Source organism: Bos indicus x Bos taurus, chromosome 13, assembly GCF_003369695.1.
Source record: "Bos indicus x Bos taurus breed Angus x Brahman F1 hybrid chromosome 13, Bos_hybrid_MaternalHap_v2.0, whole genome shotgun sequence".
Lineage (NCBI taxonomy): Eukaryota > Metazoa > Chordata > Mammalia > Artiodactyla > Bovidae > Bos > Bos indicus x Bos taurus.
Window position 1 is genome coordinate 71,124,043 of NC_040088.1, and position 8,200 is coordinate 71,132,242.

The following is an 8,200-nucleotide window of genomic DNA, read 5'->3' on the forward strand; positions in this document are numbered from 1 at the left end:
TCGTCAGCGTTACTGGTTGGGGCACAGACTTGGATTACTGTGATGTTGAATGGTTTGCCTTGGAAACGAACAAAGATCATTCTGTTGTTTTTGAGATTGCATCCAAGTACTGCATTTCGGACTCTTTTGTTGACCTTGATGGCTACTCCATTTCTTCTGAGGGATTCCTGCCTGCAGTAGTAGATATAATGGTCATCTGAGTTAAATTCACCCATTCCAGTGCATTTTAGTTCACTGATTTCTAGAATGTCTACATTCACTCTTGCCATCTCTAGTTTGACCACTTCCAATTTGCCTTGATTCATGGACCTGACATTCCAGGTTCCTATGCAGTATTGCTCTTTACAGCATCGGACCTTGCTTCTATCACCAGTCACATCCACAACTGGGTATTGTTTTTGCTTTGGCTCCATCCCTTCACTCTTTCTGGAGTTATTTCTCCACTGATCTCCAGTAGCATATTGGGCCCCTACTGACCTGGGGAGTTCCTCTTTCAGTATCCTATCATTTTGCCTTTTCATACTGTTCATGGGGTTCTCAAGGCAAGAATACTGAAGTGGTTTGCCATTCCCTTCTCCAGTGGACCACATTCTGTCACATTCCTCAGATCAATCTTAAGAAGAAATTTTGCATTACTATCTAAAGCAGAATGCAAATTACTGAGGTAGAAAAGAGATGTCATAAACAGAGATAAGGTAAAAATGAACACACTGAAAACAATGATATTAAAACCACTTAGATAGCATTGCCTAGAGGGTTCTGAGCCTGAAGCCTGTTCTCTTTGTTGAAAAGGGAGATTAGCATGTATGAGAGATGTTAAAAGTACTAAACCTACTGGCAATAGGTGGAGATTATCACTGATAAATTCACAAGGACTAAAAGGTGACTGAAATCTCTGAAAATAAATTAAATTTCTCACTATGAAAGGCAATGCTATTTAAAGGCTTGTCCATCTTACCTACCATCAATAGAACTCAATCCACACATACATATATCTATGTATATTTGTTGGTATATTTATTAGTACAGCGCATTTTTGCTATATAATAACTGTTAGTGTTAGCTGCTCAGTTGTGTCTGACTCTTTTTGACCCCATGGATTGCAGCCCACCAGGCTCCTCTGTCTATGAAATTCTCCAGGTTCCCCAGGCAAGAATGCTGGAGTAGGTTGTCATTCCTTTCTCCAGGGGATCTTCCCTACCCAGGGATTGACCCAGATACCTGGGTCTCCTCCATTACAGTCAGATTCTTTACTATCTGAGCCACACCAATTGAATGGACATGGACTTGGGCAAACTCCAAGAGTTGGTGGGGTACAGGGAGGCCTGGTGTGCTGCAGTCCAAGGAGTCACAGAGTCAGACACAACTTAGTGAATGAACAACAACGACAAATATGAATGGGCTGCCATTCCCTTCTCCGGGGGATCTTCCCAACCCAGGGATTGAACCCAGGTCTCCCGCATTGCAGGTGAATTCTTTACCAACTGAGCCACCAGGGAAGCTCCCAGTGGTTTGGTCACCTCATGCGAAGAGTTGAGTCATTGGAAAAGACTCTGCTGCTGGGAGGGATTGGGGGCAGGAGGAGAAGGGGACGACAGAGGATGAGATGGCTGGATGGCATCACCGACTCGATGGACGTGAGTGTGAGTGAACTCCGGGAGATGGTGATGGACAGGGAGGCCTGGCGTGCTGCGATTCATGGGGTCGCAAAGAGTCGGACACGACTGAGCAACTGAACTGGACTGAATAATTCAGCTCTATTATTTAGCCTAGTTAGAGTTGGGTTTTTTGTTGTTATTTGCAACTGTTCTACCCGCCTTCTCCTAAGTTCAATCCAGTCTCTCTCCTAATACTTTTTTTTTTTTAATAATAGAAAGTACATAAAAAGTATTAGAAGAAAGTGCTTAGGAGAGAGACTGCATTGAACTTAGGAGAAGGCGGGTAGAACAGTTGCAAATAACAACAAAAAACCCAACTCTAACTAGGCTAAATAATAGAGCTGAATTATTCAGTCCAGTTCAGTTGCTCAGTCGTGTCCGACTCTTTGCGACCCCATGAATCGCAGCACGCCAGGCCTCCCTGTCCATCACCATCTCCCGGAGTTCACTCACACTCACGTCCATCGAGTCGGTGATGCCATCCAGCCATCTCATCCTCTGTCGTCCCCTTCTCCTCCTGCCCCCAATCCCTCCCAGCAGCAGAGTCTTTTCCAATGACTCAACTCTTCGCATGAGGTGACCAAACCACTGGGAGCTTCCCTGGTGGCTCAGTTGGTAAAGAATTCACCTGCAATGCGGGAGACCTGGGTTCAATCCCTGGGTTGGGGCAATGCGGGAGACCTGGGTTCAATCCCTGGGTTGGGAAGATCCCCTGGAGGAGGGAATGGCAGGCCATTGCAGTATTCCAGTGAGAGTTCCATGGACAGAGGAGCCTGGTGGACTACACAGTTCATGGGGTTTCAGAGTTGGACATGACTGAGCCACTTTCACTTCACTCATATCACTGAAAATCCACCAGAAGATGGGCTTTGTAGGACTTAATGATATTGTCAAGGACTAGCTTCTTTCTCTGCTTCCCATCATGTCAGCTCCACCCAAGCAAGTCAGCTGCCAGCAATTTCCACAAGTTCATGCCTCCTTATCTCAGAAAAAAACAACAACTCCCAGAAAACCTAGTCTGTCTCAAGCTCTGGTGTGAACTGAATCACATATCCATTTCTGAATCAATATTCATGGCCAGGATATAGGATTGTGTTAATTGCTTTCAACTCCATTTAGCACCAAAAATGGAGTTAGGCTTCTTCCCACATGGGGAAGGCATGGTTCTCCCAAGCAAAATTAGGCTGATGACAAAGAAAAGAGGAATGGCTATGGGGGAGGTTGTCATAGTATTCACCACAGGTAATCTTACAGGCATTGTAACAGAGGAGATGGGATTTGACCTGGTCAGTGGGAGCCAAATAGCAGAAGAGTTTGAGTAGTAGTAGTGTTAGTCGCTCAGTGATGTCCAATTCTTTGAGACCCATGGACAGTAGCCCGCCAGGTTCCTCCATCCATGGAATTCTCCAGGCAAGAATACTGAAGTGGGTTACCAGTTCCTTCTCCAGGGGATCTTCCTGACCCAGGGGTCGAACCCAGGTCTCCTGCATTGCAGGCAGATTCTTTACCATCTGAGCCACCAGGGAGGCCCATATGAAAATTAGTAACCCTAAAAAGGTAGTTTGAGAGCATAGCATTATGGAGGACTTCAAATGCCTGACTAATGAGTTTAGACTTAATTCACTAAACTTAATTAACTAAGTAGCAGCAAAAATGGTGTGGGGTTTAAAAAAAACACTATGAAAAAAAAAGAAGGGGGGAGGTTTCTTTAATTAAAACTGTATAGAAATGAAAGAATTTATTCAAAATATAAAAACAATTTTTTTTAATTTAAAAGGGAATTTCTTGGTGATCCAGTGGTTAAGACTCCATGCTTCCACCACAGCAGGTGTGGGTTTGATCCCTGATCAAGGAATCAATATCATGCCTTGAGGTGAAATCAGAAAAGAATTTAGGAAAATTCATTTTAATTCAAGGACTTGGTATTTTATGTTAATCATTTATGGAAAATCATTCATTCACTCATTCAATCAACAGATATTCATCGGGTCCCTAATATGTGCTGTGCACTGTAACGGCAAGAGCTGGTGATTCAGTGGCAAAAGAACTGTCATCATGGCAAAAGAGCTGTCATCACCTTTGGGTAGGGTATTAGTCAATGAAGAACTCATCATGTCATCAGATTCTAATGTTTCATCTGCCTTTGGAAAGTGTTGGTTAAATTCTCGGCCAGAAGAGAATTACAGCCACTGAACCACTCACAGCCAGTGGAAAGAAAGGTAAGAAAACCTTCAAATTATAGTCAACAAACCTGATCAGGGGTAGTTCAGAGACCAAGAAGGTTCTCAAGACCTCCACGTTCTTTGCCAAGTTTATCCATTCCTATCACGAGTTTTCTGAGTCTGGTTAATACTTCACTACAGAGAGGTCATTGTTTAGCCCTAATTGGATAAAAGGACAGGAGGTACAACTAAAGAACTTCTTTACCTCAATTTTGCTTTGCCTCATTGCCGACCTAAATATTATCATGTTAAGATCAGAGTGGCTCAGCAGTAAAGAATCTGCCTGCAGTGTAGGAGCCCCAGGAGATGTGGGTTCAGTCCCTGGATCAGGAAGATTCCCTGGAGGAGGGCATGGCAACCCACACCAGTATTCTTGCCTGGAGAATCCCATGGACAGAGGAGCCTGGCAGGCGACATTCCATGGGTCGGAAGGAGATGGACATGACTGAAGCGGCTTGGCACAAACCCTGATGTGAACGATGGACTCTTGGTGGTGATGCTGTGTCAGTGCAGGCTCATCAGTTGTGCAAATGTATCATCTGGTGAGGGATGCTGATATTGTGGGAGGCTATTGGGGTGGGGCAGGAGATATACGGCATACGAGAAATCTTTGTTCCCTCCATTCAATTTTGCTGTGAACTAAAAACTACTCTAAAACATAAAGTCTATTTTTTTAAACCAATGAAATAAAAAGGGGGTTATATTAATTCAACCTATATTTGTTAATTCCCTAGATATGCCAAGTACTGTGAAACACATTATAACATTAAAAATGAACAGGACACATATGGTTCCTGCCCTCACAGAACTTATATGAATGTGTTCATCAGATTCAGTCAGTTTTACTCTAAATAATGACAGTAATCATTGTTGTTACCCTGTCTAGATGTAGTGAGAGTCAATAACGGATGTGCCAGTAGCAAACTGGGCAACCACCAACATCCATGGCAAGCAAATTCATAAGAAATAGAAACACAGATGATTAATAACCACCTGTTCTGTTTCTCAAGTAATCAAACCTAAATTGAGGCCAATAGAATGTTAATTATTCATCTACCATATTGGCCAAGATTTTAAAACACCCAGAATATGTTGAGAATATCTTGCTGGCCGAAGAGTAACTGGTAGGTTTTAACTAAAAAGCATTTTGCAGTATGTATTAGATTTTATAATGTAAATACATTGATCCAGTAATTTACTTTCTAGCCATATTTTTAAAGGCACTAACTCACACACAGAAAGGCCCCACAAAAATCTATGTATAACGAGGCCATTTATCACAGCCTTGTTTATAATATGAAAATATCAGAAGCCACCTGCATGCCAATAAAGAATTGATTAAAACAGAGCAACCCATCTAACAGAATGCAATTCCATTAAAAATTATGTCCAAAAAAAATTATGTCCATCTACAGACTTATGGTTGCCAAGCTGAGGGGGTAGTTGGGGAGGGATGGATTAGGAATTTGGGGTTACCAGATGCAAACAATTATGTGTAGAATGGATAAACAACAAGTTCCTACCATATAGCACAAGAAACTATATTCAACATCCAGTAATAAACCATAATGGAAAAGAATATGAAAAAGAATACACGTATGTATAACTGAGTCACTGTGCTATACACCAGAAATTAACACTCTAAATCAACCATACTTCAATAAAACAATTTTTTAAAAAGTTGTGTCCATCCGTATTTATTAACAATGGAAATATACTTTTAACCGACTTTTACAAAACTACATATATAGTAGAATCTTATTTTGAGTAAAATATGTATGAGACACATAAACAAAAGTGTGAAGGAAAGAAAGCCCATTGAAAATGTTAAGAGTGGTCATTTCTGGATAATAATAACGACATTTTTTTTGTATTTATACATTTTCACATGTTCTGAATAACTTCTACAGTGAGCTTGTAATACTATAAACATCTCTTCTCCTCTAGAACTCTGCATTTTGTGAAATAAACATCCAAACATGTTACAACTTTTTGCATGGGAATTTTCATTGAAGGAAGTGTCTAAAGCAGTTTGGGGATGCCTCTATGGGGAGGAGATGGGTGGGTATGGAGAAGCTGGAGAAATGCAACAGCCACGGTCTAACCTGCAGCCGATGCCCCCAGACTAGAGTCAAGCCTAACGGCAAAACAGGTTGCAAACAAAGACCAAAAGCAGTTTTCCCAGGGCACACTGTGAGACAGAGGCATAAACAGTGTTAACTTCAGTGCCCAGATAGGGCACATGGCAGGTCACCCAGAGGAAGACAAAGAGTCATTCTCCGACATTCAGAGCAGCCAGAGGAGCAGTGAGGATCTGTGGGATCATCCTCACGTTGCTAGAAGTGGAGCAATACTGCTCCAACGAAATTGCAGAAAATGGAGCGTTCTGGAGATGCCTTAGAAAGAGCAAGTTCAGGAGAGGGTGAAGCCAGAGCTGAAGGGAGGAGGGGTCCAGAGAAGATCTTCAAGGTGGGAAACCTGAGAGCATGTTTCACTGCTGATAAAAGCATCCAGGGCCAGGAGAGAGATCGAAGGTAAAGGGGAGAGGGGGCTCTTCTAACTGCACTCACAGTCTAGCTCAATCTCATCCACACCATACTTTTAACTACCACATTGTATGGGAATGGGGCTTCCCAGGTAAAGAATCTGCCTGCAATGCAGGAGATGCAGGTTTGATCTGGGCCAGGAAGACCTCCTGGAGAAGGAAATAGCTACCCACTCCAGTATTCTTGCCTGGAGAATTCCACAAACAGAGGAGTGATGGGTTACAGTCCATGGGTTCGCAAAGAGTCAGACACGACTGAGCGTTTAACACTTTCAGTTTATATGAGAATCATCCGATTGCCCCACTTGTAGCTGGAGCCCAGGCACACTGTAATTTATTAAGTGAAACTTTCTGCTGATCTGCAGACCCACATAATTAACTCATCATATCCCTCCCAGCAACTCCTCTGCTACTAATTTCATCACACACACACCATTCTTCCTTTTGTATTCACATTCAATAACTAGCACCACCATCCACCTAACTGCCCAAGCCAGCCACCAGGGCATTCTCCCTCCCATTCCTTCTCATCCGTCCCCATTTCCAACAAGTCAACAGAGTCCATCTTCAGATGACTCCTGAATCTATTTCCTCATCTGTTCCCACCACCATTACTCTTTTGATTCCATCTCTCATCACTTTGCATTTGGATTACTACAAATCTCTTCATCTCCCGTCTATTCCTCCCTCTGTCCTATGCAGCTATGGCTCACATGGTTAACAGCATGATTTGCTTGTTGTTTAAATCTGACTGTGTCACTTAGCTGCTCGTTCAGAGCTTCAAAGCAAAGTGCATGTGAGCACTCAGTAAATGATTGACAGGCGGACTGAACAAAGATTGTCAATCTTTTCCTCATCTGGGATAACTTTGGGCTAATAATCCTTTCTTAGGATAACCTAATCCTGCTGGTCTCCAGGCAAAGACTCAAAACAGATGTCCTTTGTACATTAATGCTCTTCTCAGGTTTTTTTTTTTTTTACATGTTATTTGTTCATTTTTCACTCTTCACCAAGAAGTACAAGGGGAACCCTGGAGTATATTATGTGGTCATGACAATTATTTTGTGGATATAATGGAAGGCCCGTGTTACATACAACTGGGGGAGGAAGGCCCTTTGAAAGTGGAAAAATAAAAGACAACCCTGGAATTACAAATCACGCATTTACATCCTTGCTACCAGGAGATACTAAGATAACTATGAAATAATCCATTGCCAAATAACAGGAAGGACAGCAACAGAAATAAGTATTGAGGGGCATAGAAAAGTACAATAGAAGAGAGCTCTGAACGGAGCAAACTGAGCAAGTGCAACTTCATTTCCTTCTAGAATGAAGTGGCGGCTATGCTGATAAGGAGCCATAACTATAATCTACAGCATCTTTCTTCAATAAAGATTCTGACGTGACATTATCCTCAAGAAGCTAAGAAGATGCAGTTCAGTGGAAGAATGGCTAATGATGAACATGTGTGTGGTACCAGCATCAAGATGTATCTCAAAGAATACCAAATACACTCTTTTTGACCAAAAAAAAAAAAAAAAGTTAAGATCCACTTTCTCCGATGTTGCAAAATTAGGAAGCAAATCAATATGGAACCATCTTTTCATTTTCATTACATCAATGTACCAAAATATAAAGAAATTTGCTCTGGTAGGCAGACTCAAGATGGCAGTTGTTGTGATAGATAATGGCCAGTGATAACCCTTCTGCACTGTGTACTTATCTGGGTATAAACTGTGAGTGTCTTTGAGTAAACAGGGCATATACAAATAAAA